Source organism: Mus caroli, unplaced genomic scaffold (genome assembly GCF_978045245.1).
Source record: "Mus caroli unplaced genomic scaffold, Mus_caroli_1 scaffold_9, whole genome shotgun sequence".
Classification (NCBI taxonomy): Eukaryota; Metazoa; Chordata; class Mammalia; order Rodentia; family Muridae; genus Mus; species Mus caroli.
The window spans coordinates 1,811,959-1,834,532 of NW_028227264.1; the positions used below are offsets into that span (position 1 = coordinate 1,811,959).

Below are 22,574 nucleotides of genomic sequence, written 5' to 3' on the forward strand. Positions count from 1 at the left end.
ACATTCACCAATGTATCAAATACTCTTAACAGTGAAGGAACCTTTTCATGGTCTTGATTCTATCATAAATAAATTTCTCTCATCTTTCAAAACTTCCGGATAAATATATCGCAGAAAACCATATTCTTAGCATTGCTGACAATGTTTTCTATTGGATAGTCTATCTTCTTTTAAATATATGAAATATAAACCTATAAATTGTCTCTGATTGTTGTGTATACGTGTGTGAGAGAGCAAGAGCTACAACTGGAGAGAGAGGTATGCACACGTTTGTGTAGGTGCTGTGCCTTTGTATGTGTATAAAAGGCCACTAAAGGACATCAGGTTCACCCTCTATCCCTTTCCACCTTATTTCCTTGGGGTAGAGTCTGCCATTGAACCTGGAGATAGGCTGGCAGCTACTGAACTCTGCCATCCTCCTGTCTCCCGGGGCGGAGTGACTGATCCAGCTGGAATCTGAATTCAGGTCTTTATGCACAGAGTCATCTCTCCAGTCCCAGCTGATATCTTCATGTGTCCTATTAAACAAACAAACAAACAAACAAACAAAACCACAAACAGCCCTAGTGCCTTACAACATTAAGAGAAAATGAGAAGTTATACAGCTAACTCTTGTCTCACAGCCACGAACAAGGCACAAGCTGATTCAAGACTACAAATGATAAAGGAGCCATAGCAACCCATTGCAAAGCTTGGAAAGATATTAGATACTAGTTTGAATGTGACAAAAGGCATAAGAATATTCTTGCAACAACTTGAGTAAATGGCTCATCCAATATGTTTTTAAAGTTACACTGCTTCCTTCAGGCACGGGGGTGTCCACATGGAATCTCAGCCCTCAGGGCACTGAGCCAAGAGGATTGAGTTTGAAGCCACTTGGGGCCACATCGTGAGTTTCGAGCAAGCCTAGACTACAGAGTGAAACTCAATCTCAAACCATGCTAACAACCAAACAACCAACTTGCTAACCTATTAGCCATTCCTCCTGCAACCCTAAACAAAACAAATAACCATATTAGGTTAGCTTTTACCTCCTTATGCCGGACTGTATGTGTCTAAAGGAATAAGTGTATTGTGTTTTTTTCCTTTTGATTGGTCATGAATTACCTATTAGGGTTCATATAAGAGACTAAAAATAACTTGTAGTTATCACTGTGTTTAATCATGTGAAATTTCATTTTGTTTATCAACATATATGGCTCAAGTGTTTAAATAACAATTCTTGATACATATATTAATATTTCAAATATATAACCCAGAGATGTTCAGTGAAAGGATATGTGGCATGAACATAAATAAATTCTGTGCCTGCAGATAGTTCACGTACACTGTAACAGTTTGTTATTTGGGTAAACTGAAAATGTGTTAGCATAAAGCCCTGCCCCTCATGTCAAAATGCCAGTTGGTTGCTGGCCTTTCCTCTGTGCACAGATTCCAGAGTTGGCAGGGCTAGCTTCACATTTCTGTGCTATGTTTTGCTTTTCTATAATATCCATGTATATTTTATATCATGCAATAAAATGCACTTGATGAACGTGATTTTTAGATAATGTCTTAAAATATTTAATACTAGCTCGTCTAACAAATCCACCCAAGGGGAATTGCTACTGAGGTTATTGTTCTGGTCACCGAGACATCTAAATATATTCAGGAAATATCTCACAAAAAAAACCTGTAAGATTTGATCCATCTAAATTTCCAGTCTATTCTTCTGGGATTCTGCAGAGGAGTGGCCAGTGGTCTAGATAAGGTGGTGATGGGCTTAAGGGCTGTCGAGATCTGTCATACTGATGCTGTAATAACAGCATGCAGAAGTATCTAAATTTTATTGTGTAACATTCTCTGGTGACTAACCTTTAACCTGGAAGGCTTTTTCCAATTTGTATGGAAGTGTGTATATGGAATTACCTTATAATGAGGCAACACTTTCCCTACTTGATACTAGAGACTAACAAATAAAAACCCCAATGCCAGAAATGGGTTACCTCTTCTAAAGTTTTTGGTTAGTGAGGCCTGGTGGCCACCAAAATATTGCAGTCTACCATCAAGGCTCTTGGATACTCTCCGGAACTTGATGGTAAGATCCTATTATTGAAGATGCCACAAAGGAGTTATATAAGATGCAGAGAAAGCAAGCTGGGATTCACCTGGAAGCTCTGTCCCTTCTGGCTAGCTTTGTAGTGCTGGAAGATACTTTGCATGCTACCAGAGGAGAAAAGTAACTGTTAATCTTATCATCCAACCGTGAAGCCTGTGAGCTACAATAATGACTAGCCAGTCAAGGCACACCCATGGTGCAACAGCCACATGAAAGTCATGTGAGTAACCACGAACTTTCTGATTGAATTTAAGGACCAAGCTGCAAGACCAAAACTGTATGTGGCACTGATACCAGGGGCTTTGGCTTAAGGCCTAGGGGAGAAGCTACTACTATTACCATGATAAGGGAACATGGCTTATTATAGATTACTGTGTCTCTTAACCCTTATCGGGGAGCTTCTTTTTTTGTAGTAGATGGAGATGACAAGAGAGCTGCCAACCTGGTTCAAGTGCAGAGACTGAGGGACTGTAGAGCGCTCAGCCCTGTATGGTGTGGAGTAGCACATGCCCTTCTCCCAAGGCTCAGGCATCACTGTGGAAGAGGGTGTGGATAGAGTCTTAGAGCCAGAAGCAGTGGAAGACTATAAGGGAGCAGTGTTTTCCAAACACAACGAGTCAGTTGCAAGCATGAACTCACAGAAGTTGATACAGTGTCTTAGTTAAGGTTTTACTGCTGTGAACAGACACCATGACCAAGGCAAGTCTGATAAAAGACAACATTTAATGGGGGCTGGCTTACAGGTTGAGAGGTTCAGTCCATTATCATCGAGGTGGGAACATGCCAGCATCCAGGCAGGCATGATACAGGAGATGCTTAGAGCTCTACATCTTCATCTGAAGGATGCTAGCAGAATACTGACTTCCAGGAAGCTAGGATGTGGGCGGGTCTCAAGGCCCACATTCACAATTACACACCTACTGCAGCAAGATCATACTTCCAAATAATGCCTGTCTGGGCCAAACATATTCAAACCGTGACATTCATCATGCACAAAAAACAGCACAAGCTGAAGACAGACAAAACCCAGTATGAAAAGGGAGAGTGGAGGATGATGTCTTATCCCTCACTAAGTAGCTATTGACTATTGATAACTGCTGGGAGAAGGGGAATCTGTTTTCTTTGAGTGTGGTCCTTGGTAGGTTGACCATATTCCAGTGGAAGGTGGGACATTCATATCCATGCAGCCTGCACTGGTTGCAATAGTAAAATCTGTACCACCTCTCCTTACCCCAGCGCTTCACCTCATACTCTCAAATAACTGTTTTCGTACCCAAATTTCCCAGGCAGCCCATTTCCTCCTCCTTGCCAATCTTCTCTCCATTTGAAGACAGCCTAGACTCTATGGCTCATTTCTCTAGTTACTCCCTTCCTAAGACCCTTGACTTCTTTTATTGCTCTTTCTTTCTCAACTTTGAATTAATACCAGTGTTTCTGCTGGTTTGTCTGCCCCACTGAATGAGGCTGGAGAAAAAACACATAAAATCACAGTTAAGTGGCATCCCAAATCTACAGCCTGTGATCTCTGCAGAGCCCTCTGAGCCAACTGGTCACCCTACACTGTTTTCCCAGTTGGATCTCACTGCCATTTTCTGAAACAGCTATTGAAAATGTTCATTTCCTCACAGCTTTTCTCCCATCTCTTCCTTCTTCCTTCTCAGTGGATAATACCCCCTGATTTCACTCAGAAAATAAGAGCCATTACAGGAGACACCATGGCTACCACATCCTGATAACACTTTTTTTCGGTGTACATGCACACACATCTTCTTTCTTCTTCCTTCTTCCTAGTTTAGCTTAATGCCATGGCTAGCCTGGACACTCATATCCACAGCAACCCATTCCCACCAGTTGAGTGATTCTCTTTTAAACATTGGTATTCCTCAACTCCATTCATAGCTCATTTCCATCATATTTAGACTTTCTCAGCCTCTCCCCTCTTAAAACACCATTGCCCCTTTCCCTCAGAGCCTTCCCTCCCCTTTTTATTCCTGTACATCTGAGCCCCTTGAAGATGCCATTTATACTTTGCCTTTCTGGGTCCAACTCACACCATACTATCACTCCGCCACCTGGCTCTGGCAGCATCCACATCTGGCTGGGCAAATCTTTGCTCTTTTTAAAATGCTTTTCTCACTTGAACTTTCTGAAGGACCAACCATTCTTTGCCTTTTCCTCTTTCTCAGGCTTCCGTGCTGTGATAGTCAACTCAGTTTTTTACCTACCTCTGTTCACCTGAGCTAGGTCACTTGAAGGTTATAAGAAACAAAACGAAGACAAGAGATTCATATAAGGTGAAGTGGGAGATATAAGCATGTGTGGGATGCTTGACCTCATAGTCAGAGCTTTGTGGACACAACACCCAGATGCTATGGAAACCAGATGGCAGTAGACTGCCTTAGGGTTAGAGAGTCTGGGCAGCTCTTTGTTTCAAATCTGTCCTTTGGTCCTGTCATGATGGTTCAACTTTCAGTTCTGGTCCCGCCATTTCACCCAATACTCACCGCCATCTCCCTGTTTCTCCTGTCACCGCAGGCTTCTGCTTCTGCCTGTCCCCTTGTTCATGTTTTCTAGCACATTCTGGGTATTCTGTGTCTTGCTGTTTTTGTTTCCACTTTTGATGGGTCTTGGCTTTCCTTCTCTCTGTCTCTTCTGGAGACCATGGTTGGTGTGACTACTCTTGAACATAAGGTGCCCTTGATGAACAGACACACCAGTGACAAACCTGTAGATAGACTGTCCTCAGAAAAGGCACCACCTATCTCTGGTCCAGCCCACAATGGTGGTCTTGTGCTTGTCTCCTGAATGGGAATGTTTCACAGGAATTTGTCCTCTGCCTACCTCTTAAAAACATGATGTCAGGGAAGCATTCTCTTTGTACCTTGTCTCCATCTGTAAAATGGATGGGTTACTTCTGTGTTTGAAAGGTTTCTTGCCAAAAGATGCTAAAGTTGTAAACTCAAGTGTAATGTAAATGGGGCCCTACTTTAAAATAAAGTATTTATAGATGATTACATGAAGATGTTATTAGTGTGAGCCCTGATTAAAAATAAAGACAGTTACTAGGGGAGCTTATGCGTGGCACCTTGGCACTTGGCTCCACCTGGGGGTCACTTCTTGATGAACTAATAGTGACTCACAGAGAGATCTACGAATGTGTACAAGTAGCCCTCTGCTCATGGTCCTGGGCCTTTCTTCTAGGTAGAAGGATAAAGAAGGTGCTCCATTTGTAGTTTAGGAAACAGGCCTTCAAAGCAGTGAATCTTGGGAAGAAAGGTTTGGGGGTAGTACTGGGAAGAGTGGAGAGGCTGTGTTTAGAGTGTATGAGAGAAGAATAAATAAAATAAATAAAAAATAAGAAGATGGCTTTCTACATGGGAAATATGGGCACAAGCACAGATGCAGATACAGGGAGAATATCATACAAAGATGAAATTAGACATTAAAATGATGGTTCCTCAGGTAAGAAGCCACGTTGTCAGGGAGCTAGGCAAGTGTTTCTACCTCTGAGTTACATCCCTGGCCCTGAACTGCTAATTCCAGATCTTCCCAGAGTTGCTGGCTTCTGACAACTCACATCTGAGTGCCTCCTAAGGACTTAGGTCTTGCCCTTCTTTTACAAGGGTAGATCTCATTTAGTGAATGGGTAATATAGGGAAACACAGAGTTGGCATTTGTCCCTCACTGTAGGATACTCTGGAAGGTCCTCTCAGCTTTAAGCCTTTCCTTCAGAATAAGACTGTGGGATTGTTAACTGCAAGTGTCAGCGTGACCCAGCCTAAAAGTACTTTGGAAGACAGTCACAATTTGGGAATTATCTAGATCAGATTATCAGGTGGAGGACTGTTTGGATTGTAGCTGATGCGGGAAGAGTCCGCACACTGTGGGCGGCACCATTCCCTAGGAAGGGTGTCCTGAACCGTATGAGAGGGGCAAGCAAACAAGCAAGCAGGCCTCCATGCATCATTACTCTGTGCTCTCAGCTGTGGCTTCAGCGCCAACTGCTTTAAATTCCATCCACTGTACCTTCCCTACAGCGATGGGCTTAACCAGAATTGTAAGCTAAATAAGCCCTTCCTTCTCCAAGTTGCTTGTTATCAGCACATTTTATCCTAGCAACAGAAGCAGTACTAAATGGTCTTGCTTCTGCTGTAATCACAGCACAGTCCCAACACACCCTAGCAAGCCTGGCCTCCCCACTTTTTCACAAGTTTGGTTTCTCCATCTGCAGCTGACCAGTTCTCTACCTAACTGTCATTTCAGGAAACCCGAAGGATCAAGATAGATTCATCCTATATAAATGTAGTTCTGAAGACAGTAAACCATCTTGGTATCTTCTGTCAAGTAGCTTTATTGATCTTACAACTGTCCCTCCATCACTCAGGACTACAGTGCCTATCAACCCCCCTAAACAGTGAAACACAAATATCGGTAACAAATTATACTTGCTTCTTTCACAAGTCTCCATGGCGACTCTTAACTAAGTTCTAGTATAATATTAAGAACCAGAAAATAACCATTTATTTTGTTAGTATTTTCGTGTGTGTGTGTTTGTGTGTGTGTGTGTGTATTTTCCTGTCTTACACATTTTATTAGGTCTGGGAAAGGGAAGACAAGCAGCCCTTGTCTCTTCCATCCACTTTCTGTTTGCTGTTGCCACTGAGATGTGCCACATAGGCAGAGATCAATGCTGCCAGGGGCCAGGACTCAGTGAAGCAGCAGCAGGTCCAGCAAGATGTAATCGGCAAAGGAGATCTGTTCACTTACATCGAAGGCTTTGCCTCCCTGTTTCTGGGACAGTGGGGTCTCAAAAGGCTCCAGGTGCCCAGGCAGGGCCTAGCATAGTCCTCCTTACCATTCTTATAGTTGGTGTAGATGAGGGTGATGCATATGCAGTGGAGGTCCTCCATCCCATTATTCACCATATCTACCAGGGTGGCCCCACTCTGGTCTTTTTTCTATAAAGCCCAAAGGAGTGGTCCAGATGTCTCAGATGGCATTAGATTAGTAAAGGGTGAGGTCTCTGTCCTCAAACTTGGAGAGTGGTCCATAATGGACAAGTGGGCTCGAGGAAGCCTTCCATCCAGGTATCTTTGGTAACTAATTCCTCCTTCCAGCTCTGGCCCTGGACAGCCAACAGTGTGTGTATAGTCTCACAGTGCCCTCGAACTGGGAAGCAACAATGCTGTTGTGTAGATGGCGGTGTAGACTCAGTATTGCATATATGGTGAGCCTTGTTTTTGTTTGTTTGTTTGTGTGTGCTTTTGTTTTTTGAGAAAGGGTTTCTCTGTGTAGTCCTGGCTGTCTTGGAACTCACTATGTAGATCAGGCTGCTCTCGAACTCACAGAGATCCTCCTGCCTCTGCCTTCCGGGTGCTGGGATTAAAGGCATTGCACCACCACTGCCCAGAAACCTCATTTTGAATGTTCTGTGGTTTAACACTTCACAGTACAGAATAGGTGGTACTTAACATTAGGACAAGCAAGAAGAGGCCTGTCATAGGGTGTAAACACAGAATCCTTTGAGGACTGAAAGCACGGGAGTGTGGTTGAGCTTTCACGAAAATTCCCAAGTGCACAGAGGAGGATGGGAATAGAATATGCAGAAAGCCAGTACACAGAATCACATGCTACGTGATCAGGAGTGATCTTTTCCAGAGTCATCCTTCTTGTCACTGATCCTAGATACCATCCACTGCACCTGCAGGGATCCGAACCAGAATGTACATGCTGTATACCTTCCCTCTCAGGGACCACAAATTTATTGAGCACACCTTGTATTCTCTGCTGATGATCCCACAGAAAACCAAATGTGCCTACCATATGTCCAACAGCAGGAGCTGTGGTAGAGACATCCAAGTGCCAGTATTCAGATCTCACACTTAGGCATCTGACTGGCTAAACTCAAGTGGCATCTGGAATTGTCTCCTAGAGCATTCCAAGAAATACAGAACTCTCCTTGTCAATGCCAGAGGCACTGAAAGGCATACTAGAAGATTATACCTCCAACTTTTGAACATGTTCTTTTATCAAATTCATTTTATTTGTCACACAATCACATCCATGAAATAAAGGATTCACGGGAAACTGTGACGTATCCTGCTATCCCATGCTGTGTTACCCTGTGTGATGCTGTTCCATCAAGAAATAGTGGTTTGAAGCCATTATTTCATGACCTTCTAGCGGATGGCAACTGACAGTTTGGAAAAACACTTTATGGTAAGAGGAGAGAAATGGATGTTGATTGCCAATCACAACATCCCCAATTCTGTGCTTCTCCCTGCTCTGTTCATGAATTAACAAAGGGGATGCAGGGTCATTTGCAGAGGGATTCAGCATCAAAAGTTAACTTTCAGTGGATGGAGGAGCAGGAAGGTGGCTCATCGTCAGAGCAGAATGTTTTCATTTGTAAACAAGAGCGCCATGATAGCTTTGTGCTGCCAGAACCCTACTGGCACTGCCTGGTATGTGAATAGAGGGAAAAGCCATCTGTAACTTTAAGCTTTTAGTAGTAGAGGGTGGATCAAGCCCACACAGTGGTCTTGATGCCAAGTGCATGGTGGGTTACCTGCTGGATACCTAAAGGGGGAAAAGGCTTGGCTTTCATCCAGTTTCTGATTTTAATGTAGATACAAAACCCAATAATTAATCCTTAGAGCACAGTGGTGTATATTGAATGGGAAATGTCTGGCTGGCCTCCTGTACCATGTTTTGAAGTAATTGTTAATTTTACTGTTAAGATTTGCAAAAAATTTAATCCTTTAATGTATAGCTTTTAGATAAAAACCTCATATTTGTTAATGATCAAGGCTTTCAATAAGAATGATTTCCTTATATGCTATTGCTTTGAAGATAGTTTGTTTTTTAAAAAAGAAGCCAATCAAAGAGACAGGGCAAGTAGTCAACACATGGCTATGCTATGCCAAATGGCATTTCTATGTACACTAACTCATATAATGCTCGCCAGGAGTTTTAGAGGTAGGATTATGAGTCTCATTTTCACAAATGAGGCAAAAAGGGATAAAGTGATTAAGAGACTCACCCAAGGTCATTAATGTAGAAAGTGGTAGAATGTGAGGTTATACCAGTTCTAGCTGGCTCACAGCTCACGCTTTGTGAATATAAGTGGGAAAAAAAATCTCAAAACAGACTTGATTAGGAAGACTATAATTTTTATGTTCTGGGGGAAAATACATCCTAATGGATACTCAAGCTACTCTTTTTGATCTGCTTCCCAAGTCTTATTTTGTTCTTTCGAGGACCTTGACATCTTAAGTGCAACTGAAGAACTGAAAAGATAATTTGCAGGCATTATTCTAGCCTTACGTTTTTCAGGGTTCTCTTCTGCTTGCGACAGTGTTTAAAGCGTCTAGAGGAATTTGCACGTGTTACGAACTGAATGTCAGTACCTCCTGAAAAATTCATGCGTTGAAGTCCTAATCTCTACTGTGATGGTATTTTCTGGTGGAATCTTTGGATAGTCATTTTCTCTGGATGAGCGCATGAGGGTGGAGCTCCCTCTGATGGGATTAGAAGAAGGAGATTCATCCTTCTCATCCTCCCTTTCCTCCTCCTCCTCCTCATTACCACCACCACCGCCACCACCACCACCACCATCACAAACAGCAGCAGCAGCAGCACCACCACCACCACCACCAACCCTCATCATCATCATCATCATCATCAGCAGCAGCAGCAGCAGCAGCGGTGGCAGCAGTGGTGGCAGGTGGGGCTTGCTCTCTGCCTACCATGTGAAGGCATAGAAAGGTGGTATAGGATTAAAGACAGGAAAGAGTCCTTGCTGGAACCAGACCAGGCTGGCATCCTACCATTACAGGCTTGCAGCCTCCGCAGTGGTGGGAAATAAACTGATGTTGGTTAAGCCATCCACTCTATTCTACTTCTGTCACTCATGGTTGTCTGAGTTGACTGAGGTAGCAGTGGGTCCCTCAAACACTTTCACTCTGCAATGGAGTGCAGTGGCCAGTCACATACATGGCATTGTAGCAATGGGAAGAATGTACAACATGTGAATAATGCTAACAAGTATTTATGCTTTTCTTAACTCAGGATTTATTCTTACGTTTTTCTTCCTTTGGTAAAAATACATAACACAATTAAAATATAATAGCTTAAGTCAGTGGGGTTCCTCACCCATGTAATTTGTTCCTGTAACCCTCAGCACAGGGGCTGAGCTCAGATCAACATCAATATGACCTATAATTTATGACTTCAGAGAACATTACCACATACTTTTGAGAATGAAGCTTTTGTTTTTGCCTAGGTCAAGAAATTTTTTTAGAAATAATTCTTGGATTCTTTCTTATATATAAGTTAATGTGCACTCTCCATAGGCCTGTTGAGAGTCCTCAGAAGGTGGCAATGCCGACCTTTAGGGTTGACAAAATCATGAATGTGCCTCTCTCAGAGGATGGGATAATTAGCAAGGAAAAGGCAGAGATTCCAGATAATTTCTGAAAAAAACACTAGATTTTAATCTTAAGACTGAAAGTTACTGTTCATTTATGAGACGGAGTCTACAGTGAGCATTTTGTAAGCTTTGTCAAAATTAATCTTCTCCCGAGCCATTGGGCAGTTGGCAGACATTCTGATCAGCCTTGCTTTAACATCAAAGGAAAGAATCTATGATGTGAAAAGTGCCTGGTGCTACTTCCCACACTGGATGATCTCACCTTGGAGTCATTCACTTTGTGTATTACACCTTGTTTTTGAAGGTCCTCATTTCTCAGTATGTGTGCAAGTGCGTGCATATATGAGTATGTGCTAGTATGTGCGTGTGTACGCACAGGCGTGTGTGCTGGGTGTGAATGTGTGTGTGTGTGTGTCTTGTCAGTGCCTGCATCGGCCCTCTATGAGAGTGGCTATTGAGTCTATGCATAGGTCTCAGTGACTCAAAAGAGAAGAAAATTAGGAGCTCTTTCTGAATCCATGCACTGGGTAGCAGGTCAGTTCTGGCTTCAGCCGGATATTAAAAGCTAGTTTTGAAAGCCACATCTCACCACTTCAGTGTGATGCTAGATTTGTCATGATTGCGACAAAATCCTGGAGAAAATCAGCTTTGAGGAGGAAACCTTCATGTGGCTCATGGCTTCAGAGGCTCTGGTCAATTGTCAACTGGATCCATTGTTTCTGGGACATAGAAAGGCAGAAAACCATAGCAGAAGGTCTTAGATAAAATTGTTCACCTCACTGTGGACAGGAGGCAGAGGGTAATGGACCGGAAATGGTCAGGACAAGAAACCCTTAGATTGCATGTCCAGGGATACACTTCCTTTAACCAGGCCTCACCCTTCGACAGCTTCACAACCTCCCAATAGTTTCTTCCAATTTTGACTCTATTCAGTGAGTTAACCCTCTGATGAAAGCAGAGGCCATGTGATCCAACCACTAGCCCTGAGCTTCCTATGCAAATTGTTCTTTACTGGCAACCATATCTTCAGTACTCAAGACTTTGGGGAAGACAATTTATATCTACTCACCTTATGCAGGTCATATGATGGCAAACCAAAGACAGGATTCTACTGAAGTGTCTAGCTTAGTGACTTGTGGGTTTGTTAATTTTTACAAGTACTTATGAGTTTTACATGTTCAAGGAGTATGGGTAGGGGGTTGCTTACAAGAGCATAGGGTGCTCAAAGGCTGCTGCATCATGGAAAAAGACCATTCTCACATGGTTGATGACTCTTGAGCATCTCGTATCTCTCAGGAGCTCACTTGCCAGAGACTCTTCCTTAGTAGTTGTTACTGTTTATATAACTGTGAAGTCTATAGATTCTAGGAACTTCCTGGGACTTGTGAGGTTTTTTTCTTTACTTCCTCAGCTGACCTCCAGGAGGCAGTGTTTCAGTTAGAAGGAAATGCTTCATAACCTTGGACCACAGGGATGTCCTGGTATTGATGCCCAGTGTAACCCTTCTCCAGCCCATACTTATTTTTGTCACTTGACCTGCTTTGGGCCATGGGACACTGGCAAGTGTCCTGCAAGCAAAGACCTGGTTAACAATTGTGTCCTGGATCTCACCCTCTTTGAACCTAGATGTCTTACAAGAAAAGAAAACAAAAACCAAGAAACAGAAAACAGAAACAGAAAACAAAAAAACCTGGCCTTTTCGTTTTGAAAAGTACTCTAAGATCATTTGCACAGCGAGGCCCAGCCCAGCCAATATTACAGTTGAATTCAATCATTAGAACATTTTCCAGCTAAATTTTACCACAAGGTCATTCTGGTTATGATTGGAGCTGCCAAATCAACCCACAGACCCATGGGAAATAATAGGTGATGAAGTTTTAAGCCCTTCATTTGGGGGGTTTGCTGTGTAGCAATTAATGTCTGAAACATCCTCTGCCATGTCATAAGATGGTGGGACCTCACCTTGCAGCAGAAATGTGCTAATTGGACTGAGCACGCTCTATCCCTTGTGCAAATGGGGAGATAGAGGGTAGGGACTAGGGAAAGAGACTTCAAAGAGCCTAAAGCCACACTACTTTTGGTCAAGAAATCCATCCGAAGATAGCTGGGTGGTTTCCTGAAGAGAAAGCCAGCACCATGGCCCATGGAAAAAACAAAACAAAACAAAACAACAAAGAATCACTCAAAGACAGGAACACCCACCACCTCTCAAAATCACTGCACCCATGCAGACTAGTACTTATAATAGAAAAAACAGGACAATTTATATTTTTAGAAACCAGTATTTTATTTGGAAAATGTCAGTTGTCATTTGCACCCTAAATGGTGTTTTTTCTAAACTGTGTGGTTGGTAAGATGAGTTAGGTAGAGCTTTGGGTTACTTTAAGAGAACTTTGAGCAGTTGACTAGGCATTCTGGGAGATAATTGTGTTTGACTGAATATGGTTATTTCTGCTTTGTAGCTACAGAGATCTGAAGTGTGACAGGTGGCATATTTTTCATCACATGTACAGACACCATTGTATCCTCTGACTCAGTTTCTCTTTTCTGAGTGGCTTTTTGTTCACTGTGTTTGGATGCAGGTAGGTCATTGGAAAGGATCAGAAATCTTCCTGGGGAAATACATGTAGTTTGTGCCAGAGAGGACAGGGATGCAAAATGAAAATCCGCTTAGGTTTTAAGTAGCACACTTTTTGGGAGTAGTTCTGGAATCATTAAAAAAAAAAAAAACAACAAAAACCAATCAAGTGATCTGTACAGATATATTCACATACCCTGTATCTCTGCTTTTTCTGTTGCTGTGACAAAATGCCCAAGGGAAGTAACTTAAGAGAAAACCATTTGTTTTGCCCCACAGTCCTAGCCTTCATAAATACATATATCCACCATAAGAGTCCATAGAGAGTAGTTTAATTATCCTAAAATCACATGTTCTTTCTCTCCATCATTCCTTCCCCTCAATCATTGTGTTAAGTGAAGTAAGTCAGTCAGAAAGACAAATATCATGTTTTCTACTATATGTGGAACTTAGCTTAAATTATGTACTTGTGTACTTAGCTTAAACCATGAGAGGGGAGGCACGTGGGAAAGAAAGTAAGTGATCATATGTTAAGAAAGTGGGAGATGGGAGCAGGGACATATCAGTGAAGAAAAGGAGGCAGCCAGAGGGAGCAGGTCGGGGCAGTGGGGGAGAGGACCTGTCTATGAAACATACATTGCGTGTTGACTAAAACATCAATAAAAAATAAACCCCTCTGTTCGAGAATCGATCTCCATAGAATGTTGATCCCGAGTGTATGTCTCCAGGGCAGAAGCACTGGCCATGTTCAGAGTGAAAGTGTATCTCACACAACTCCTCAATGGCCAGCCAAGTGTCTTTGTGCATCTGCTACAAAAACACAGTGAGTTTTCTTCTCTGATGCTTAGCCTGGGTCCCATCGGCCATTGCCACCATGTGATGCATATAGACAAGGGCTACCATGTGTGTTCTTCTCTCTGGGCCCCTTTCTTCCTCTATTCATCCATCCTCTCACCCGTGTATCTGTCAGTCTGCCATATTCTCCTTCCTATCTATTCAGAGTAAGATCTCTCTTACCTATTGTTAAGTTTTCCGGAACTAGCTGTTCTGTGGATTCTTAAGATAGCCAGTTTTCCTGTGGTTTGTTTGTTTGTTTGTTTGTTTTTGTGTATAACCAGAGCCCCCAAATGTAACCTTGATCCTTCAAGGTGTTTTTAGATGTTGCCTAGATAATGCATTCCTAGTCTTCATAAAACCCAAATATGGCCCAATAGCTCATGACGAAAAGGAAAATTGGCTACACCTTGAATTGAAATAATATAGATTTAATAAACAGTATGTGAACAGACTCTCCCTGAGAATAGTAACAAAAACATCAGGTACAGCTAAAGTTTCCTTCACCATCTCTATTCCATTTTCTCATCCAAATACAACTATCAGCTTTACACACACACACACACACACACACACACACACACACACACACACACACACACAGAGAGAGAGAGAGAGAGAGAGAGAGAGAGAGAGATCTTTAGTGGGGGATTATTTTGGGGTTGTTTCCTTTCCCTCTTCCCTTTCTCCCTTCCTCATTTCTCTCTCTCTCTCTCTCTCTCTCTCTCTCTCTCTCTCTCTCTCTCTCTCTCTCTCTCTCTCTCCCCACTTCCCTCCCCGCCTCCCTACCCCCCCTTCTGTCTCATTCAACAGCCCAAGCTGGCCTTACCACTTGCCAATCCTCCCGCCCCAGCCTTTTTTGTGCTCAGCTTTCATTATTTTTTTTTTTAAATAAAATTTTATTTGTTTCTGAGATAGCATCTTGCTTTGCAGCTTAGCTTGGTCTTGAACCCTTCTTTCGTAGATTTATTTTTATTTTTAAATTATGTGTAGGTCTGTGTGGATATGCACACATGACTTCAGGTGGTACAGAGTCCAGAAGATGGCACCAGATGCCTTAGAGCTGGAGATTCAGGAGTTGGGTGCTGCAAAGCACATTTGGGTCCTCTGCAAGAGCAGCAAACATTTAACTGCTAGTGTCCTGATCTTGGATTCTTCATCTTCCTCAGCCTCTTTATAACATCAGGACATTAGTCTGTTACATATGAGCAGAGAGATTCCCTATTTTGTTGCATAGCGCTTAGCCAGCCTTTTTGTGTGGGGAAAGAGATTTAAAAATGAGATTTGCATTCTCCCCTTACTTCATCTTTATCTCTGTCCTTCCCTCCTCCCTCCCCCGCTCTCCCTCTCACCTTCCCTTCCTCTGTCCTCCTCCCTCCTTCCCTCCCTCCCTCCATTCCTCCCTCTCCCGCCTTCCTTTCCTTCCATTCATATAGAAATTAAGCATTTTTAGAGCCCATAAAAGGACTCATGCACAAACCGAAGTCTCACATGTAAGAGATGCTGCGGCAACTGCTAGATGCCAACATTTTCCTGTGTAGATTCTACTTGGAAAAATTATGTTCTGCTTAATGTTATGTTTAATTTTCTCCTACTACTTTGTTTTTTCATTAAAATTGACTTAAGTTTTTATTAAGTGCAGATTGGACTTTATTGTTTCACAAAGTTCCTTTTTAAAATATATTTCTGGGAAGGGATGGTTGAACTGTTTTTCTCCACTGAATTCAAACGCTATCCTTATCATATGCCAGGCTATTGAATATGTTTGGGCTTCTGTAAGCTTGCACATGCACTGATGGACTGTTACTAATATAACTTCCAGAGGGCTCTCTTTTTCCTACTTCTCTTCAAATAGAGACAGGCTATTTTCTGTGATTGCTCTTTTAAAATATCTCAATTTAGAGATCTTTTTATGCTTGCAATTACAATTGCATTTGCCCTGTTAAGTTTCTGAAACTATAACATTCTATGTTGTCATAGATCTATATTGTGTGCTATCTATTCTTGCTATGTAGACATCTGGATTATTCATATTCTTTAGTTTTCATGAGTAGGCTAGGCTTCAATTATATTATTCTAAACTGTACAGAAGATAGGAAAGCTCCTTTTTATTTGTAATTTCTTAAAATTACTTATAATTTATTCATTCTTTGTTTGTAAACGTTTCACCTGTGTGCGTGCATGTGCATCTTGTGTTTGCCTAGTTTCTGCAGAGGTCAGAAGAGGCAGCCAGATTCCCTAACTGGTGTTAAGGAAAATTGTGAACCACCTTGTGAGTGCTGGAACCAAACTCAGGTTCTCTGGAAGTGCAACCATTGCTCTTAATGCTGAGTTTCCTGTTCAGCTCCCTTTGAAAGATTGCTTGGCTGCTTTACAATATAAGATGACAGCCAACTTTGTGATTGGGAAGCTTATAAGGACTTCCATGTCTCAAAAAACCAGAACCAGAACCAGAACCAGAACCCAAACTAACCAAACCAAAAAACCAAAAGCTGAGTGGCGGCGGCAGCTCATGCCTTTAATCCTTGCAATGCCAGCCAGAAAACAGAATTCAATAGTCTTGCCAGACTAGATCTTATACACAGGGAACATATTTTTGTTTATTTATCCTAATTTCCTTGTATCTTCAGGTAACATTGTCACGCATCTGTCTCTCATAAAACTCAGACTTAGATTCTCTAACTGTAAGTAAATTTCATGTGTGAGACCTTGAAATAGTTTTGAGCCTATACACCCAATTCTAGGCAAATTTCAAGAGTTAAGCTCCACAGCACCACTGTAAAAAGGGAAATTGGCTAAACCGGGCAACTTTGAAAAGGATTAACTTTTAAAAATAAAGATCTGACCATTATAAATTATAGTATATCAAGTTTCAATCTGAATAGGTGAAGGTAAATATTTGGGGTGAAAATTATGTCGCATAATCTTGTAAGCAAATCTGGTCTTGGGGTGGGACTCTTCTTGCACTTTGTTGTTGGATGGCACCACTGCTCTGCGTCTGCGTACAGACGCATCGGAAGGCATCTGAGCGAGTTTATGGTAGCAGGTGGGAGCTTTTCACATCTTGGTGGATCAAGCAGGCATCACCCTGCACTAACACGGCTTACTTGAACTTATCTAACACATACATTGACATTTTGCTCTTTTTTTTTAATTAAATATTTTGTATAGTCTTCTGAGCCACTGACCAGCTTTAAAAATATTTATGTGTGCCTGTATGTATGAGCATAAATGTATGGTTCATGTGTAGGATAAAGAAACTCTCAGAGGTCAGTTCTTTCCTTTGGCCATGTGGGTCTCTAGGATAGAACTGAGGGCCTCAAGCTTGGTGGCAAGAGTTTTCACCTGACGAGTCATCTTGTTGGTCCCCACTGACCAACTTTTTGTGTGAAGCCTTAGTTTAAGGGTTATATAATTTCTACTTCCAAATCTGCCATAAAAGTGAAGGGTCTGGCATGAATTCACTTAAGTGGACTGTAAGTGTTATAGACATATTAATATATGCCGGGCTTTAAAAAATTGTTCACTCAGTTTAAAGAAGATTCAGATGCAATTTGTCTTCCTTTTTTGTATGTAAAAATGGTTAAATATATAACTTTTTTCATATTAACTACTGTTGGGGCTGGAGAGGTGACTCAGAGGTTGAGAGCACCGACTGCTCATCCAGAGGTTCTGAGTTCAAATCCCAGCAACCACATGGTGGCTCACAACCATCTGTAACAAGATCTGGCGCCCTCTTATAGTGTGCAGGTATATATACAGACAGAACACTATATAATAAATAAATCTTAAAAAAAAACCTGCTGTCTTTCATTTGGGAGACTGTTGTTTATGAGTTTGTAATGACTAAAGAATTTTCACTCTTTTATCTTATGCTTTTGGTTTGAAAAGATGTTTCCATTTTAGAGAAATACAAACATGTAACAAAGAGTATTGGTTTTTTTTTATGATTCTCCTCATACTTATTTTATGCTATATCTTCCTCAATTAGTTTTTTGTACAATTAAAATTAATTAATTAATTTAGCATCTCTCTCTCCCTCTCTCTCTCTCTCTCTCTCTCTCTCTCTCTGTATGTGTGTGTGTGCAAATCAGAGGACAACTTGCAGATATTTTTTTCTTCTTCTACCATGTGGGCCCCAGGGATTGAACTCACGTCTTCAGTTTTGGTTGCAAGCACCTTTACCCATTAAGCCATCTCACTACTCCCTTCCCGCAGTTAGAGATTAATCATGCAAGAAAGGTAAGCATTATCCCATAGCACTTGGACACAGGTGAATCCTACGCTGCAGTCTCTGGGGGATAACAGGTCCCATACACATCCTCTGGTGGTCCTGATGGTGTGTTGAAGTAGGCTGAAGGGAGCCAACTGCTGTAACTAAACTGACTGCAGTTTGATTATCTTTTCAGTGTCTCTAAATGCTTCCTCTCAAGTAGTTGAGAAATATTTGAGAGAAATACTTAGGGATTCTGAAATTCCTTTTCCTTCCTATGTTTCTGAGAGCTAGATTCAGGTTGTATATCATTGCTCATATATAACATATCCAGGAATGTTGTTTACTAATTTTACCAAAATGATGTTCCCCAATACTCCATATCTGATAAAACGGTGATCTCTAATATGTACCAAACACTATTCTAAGGACTGTTCATCTCACTGAGACAACAGTTCTTAGTCCCCCATCTCTGTAAGTCATTATAAAATATATATTCATAATCAGTAAATGCATGAAGTACCTGTTGTGTGCTTAATATGTACTATATGTTATATAATTGTATTATATATTTGAATGTATTTGTATATTATGCATTATATAATATATATTTTAATATGGTATATAATATATTTTAGTATATATAATTATATCAACATATATTATATTATATTTATATGTTATATTAAATTTTATATAATAAATTAAATATATCTTAACATATATTTATGTGTATTATTTATGCATATTTATATATGTATATATACATATTTAAATTTAAAAAATGTGTGTAAGACACTGTTCCAAATACATTAAAGTTACAGTCTCATTTTCATTCAAATGCAGTCAAAGGGAGCATTTTCTTGCTTTGTAGATGTATGAACAGGCTGAAAGGACTTACGCATCTCATTAGGATGACAGCCGGCAGGCCAGCTGTGTGGGTTGCCATGGCATTGCTGGGACACAGTGTCTGACAGGTTAGCTTGAGGGAAGAAAGCTTTGCCCTGGCTCATGGTTTCAGAAGATACACACCTGCATCCTGGGGAGGGCACAGAGGGATCCATGGTGGCCAGCATGCCTGGTGGAAGGCCTCACCCACACCTGCGTCCTGGGGAGGGCACAGAGGGATCCATGGTGGCCAGCGTGCCTGGTGGAAGGCCTCACCCACACCTGCGTCCTGGGGAGGGCACAGAGGGATCCATGGTGGCCAGCGTGCCTGGTGGAAGGCCTCACCCACACCTGCGTCCTGGGGAGGGCACAGAGGGATCCATGGTGGCCAGCGTGCCTGGTGGAAGGCCTCACCCACACCTGCGTCCTGGGGAGGGCACAGAGGGATCCATGGTGGCCAGCGTGCCTGGTGGAAGGCCTCACCCACACCTGCGTCCTGGGGAGGGCACAGAGGGATCCATGGTGGCCAGCGTGCCTGGTGGAAGGCCTAACCCCTGGACTGTTCGGGAAGGTGTTATGATCACCTATAATAGGAAGGCCTATTCCCAGGCCAGTCACTATACACACCATTCACTGTTTTCACAGCTGCAGCCCGCGTGGGACATTTTACATTCAAACTCTGACAGTAGGCAAGCCTGCATCTAAATCCAGGTATTTTTTGTATGGGGTAATGAACAGGAGACCTCATCCATACTAAGAAAGACCCCCACATCATGGATCTAGCTTCAGTCCTTTTATTTTACTAACTAATTGTTTAATTAGTTTAAACTTTGATTTTGAGACAGGTTCTTGCTACATTGCTCAGACTGGCCCTGAACTCACTCTGTATCTCGGGCTAGCCTTCAGTTTGTGGTCCTCCTCCATCAGGCTCTCAGGCAGTCGGGATTACAGGTTAGTGCCAGGAGACCTGGCTTAAATCCATGTTTTAAATGCTAAATAGTATGTGTGCATAGAAAAGAAAGCAAAAGTTTCCTCAGAGGGGGTCAGCACAGGGCACATTAGATAGAAGTACATGGAAGCCAGTCCCATCCATGCTGAGGAAACATTGATGGTGTGTGTGTGTATGTGTGTGTGTACACATGTGTAATTACCCCAGTGTTGGGGTTTTCCTCTTGAGACTCTCCTAGCAGCGATGTCCCTTTCTGGGGCTGAAGTCCTTTCTGGTAAGTTCTTCTAGGAAAGCCTTTTCTCGTTGGCTTGTACAATACTTCAAGTGTCCAGCACTCTCCTACTGAGTTTCTTCTGGCTCACACATATATTGCCATTTCATGTTTATCTCTAAACCTCTGTCAGCAACCTCTTGAAAGGAAGCCCTCTTTCCCAGCTGAGGTAACATCTGGGGACGAGATTTTTACAGGGGCAATTAACAGGCCGAATGTCTTTGCCTCCAAGGGAATTCTATGAAAACATCATTGGCCAAAGTTCAGCCTATGTTTTGAAGCCAAATCTAGAAATGAGTGTTTAAAGACAAAAGCCAATAGCTTAATAAATGGCACAATTATAACCAGATGAATAAGCCTGTATATTGGCTTACCCTTTGCAAACATTTTAAAAGTTCATTTGGAATAATAAGTACTCTTTATTGTTGTTTGTATAATGTACTAGGAACTGTGCTAAATGATATGTATAACATTTTATTCAATTTTTACAGTCATCTTATAAGATAAATATTATTAACTAGGTGGTGGCTAATCTTGGTTGTCAATTTGACAGCCTCTAGAATTAACTAAAATCCAGCTGCAGAACACTTCTCTGAAGAATTTTTCTTAATCATATTTTTGAGTAGGAAGACCTACCCTGATGTGGGAGGGTTCAGTCCACTGTGGATGGCACCATTCCCTGAACAGGTGGTCCTTTGCTCTATAGGAACACTAGTGAAATGGAGATCTGTGAGTGAGTCAGCAAGCTTTGCTGCTCTGTGTTTTCTGCTCCAGGTTGATGCTTGAGTTTCTTCCCCGACTTCTTCCTGACTGATCTGGAAGTGTGAAATGAAATGAACTCCCTTCCTCCCCTAAGTTGTTCTTGGTAATAGTATATTATCACAGCAATGGAAAGGAAACTAGCACACTATTTTCAACAAAAAAGTCTGTTTGACTTCTGTCTTAGTCAGGGTTTCTATTCCTGCACAAACATCATGACCAAGAAGCATGTTGGGGAGGAAAGGGTTTATTCAGCTTACACTTCCACACTGCTGTTCATCACCAAGGAAGTCAGGACTGGAACTCAAGCAGGTCAGGGAGCAGGAGCTGTTGCAGAGGCCACGGAGGGATGTTCTTTACTGGCTTGCTTCTCCTGGCCTGCTCAGCCTACTCTCTTACGGAACCAAGAAAGACTACCAGCCCAGAGATGGCACCACCCACAAGGGGCCTTTCCCCCTTGATCACTAATTGAGAAAATGCCCCACAGCTGGATCTCATGGAGGCATTTCCCCAACTGAAGCTCCTTTCTCTATGATAACCCCAGCTGTGTCAAGTTGACACATAAAACCATCCAGTACAACTTCCTTACTGGGATTTGAAGCTGAGCACTATGGAATTTGCAGCCTCCCTTCCCTCGGTCCTCAGTTTTACCCCTGAATTTCTTTTTATTTATTTTTTCTTTTCTCACATGACCTCTATCCTGATTATGGTTTGCCTCTACTCCTCCCAGTTCCTCCCCACCTCCCCTCCCATCCTGATCCACCCCCTTTCTGTCTCTAATTAGGAAACCAACAGGCTTCTAAGGCATAATAAAACAAAATAAGATACAATAAAATAATGTAAACCAAACACATTGGAAGAGGGCAAATAAAAGCCTCTGTCAGCAAAGAAAGAGAAGAACCCGAGGGAAGGCACAGAAGCATAAAGACACCGAGACACATTTGCGTGCACACTTAGGAATAACGTGAAGGTCGAAACCACTGTCTCCTGCGTGAGATACGTTTCAACCTGGAGCTCCGCCATTATGACTCCACCATGTGGTCAACACCTCTGTCTCCTGCAGGAGATATGTGTCGGCCCGGAGCTCCGTCATTAAACTACCTTGTGTTCTTACATCAAGTTGGCCGTCTGTTCGTGATTCTTGGGTGCGCGCCGAATCGAGAATTGAGTGGGGGTTTCCCCACTAGGTTCTTTCATTTGGAGGTCCCACCGAGATCTGCGTGACACCCAGGAACCCCGAAAGACCCCTTGGAGGTACGTTTGTTTGTGTGCGTCTTACATGTTGTCTGTTGTCTAAGTGTGGCACCACTGAATTTGTGTCTTGGTTTGTGAATATGTGTCTTGTCTTTAGGGTTGCGAGATCGTGGGTGTCCCACCTCGTGCCTTGGTTTTACATCTGGCAGAGTGAGGAATGAGTGTGCTTAGATACTGGTGTCTTTTATTTGTTGCTGTCTTGTTTTGGTGTTACTGTCTTGTTTTTGTTTGTGGTTTTCATCCTGGGACAGACTGTGTGTGTGGTGCTGACTGTGGACTTGGACTGAATTTGTCAGTGA

The 22,574-nt window shown here is 42.2% G+C and overlaps 1 pseudogene; it reads right to left on the reverse strand.

Annotated features, from left to right (window-relative positions):
* Positions 1–1,703: 1,703 nt before the first annotated feature.
* LOC110303398 (glutathione S-transferase P 1 pseudogene) lies at positions 1,704–9,523 on the reverse strand (annotated as a pseudogene).
* Between the last annotated feature and the right edge of the window lie 13,051 nt (positions 9,524–22,574).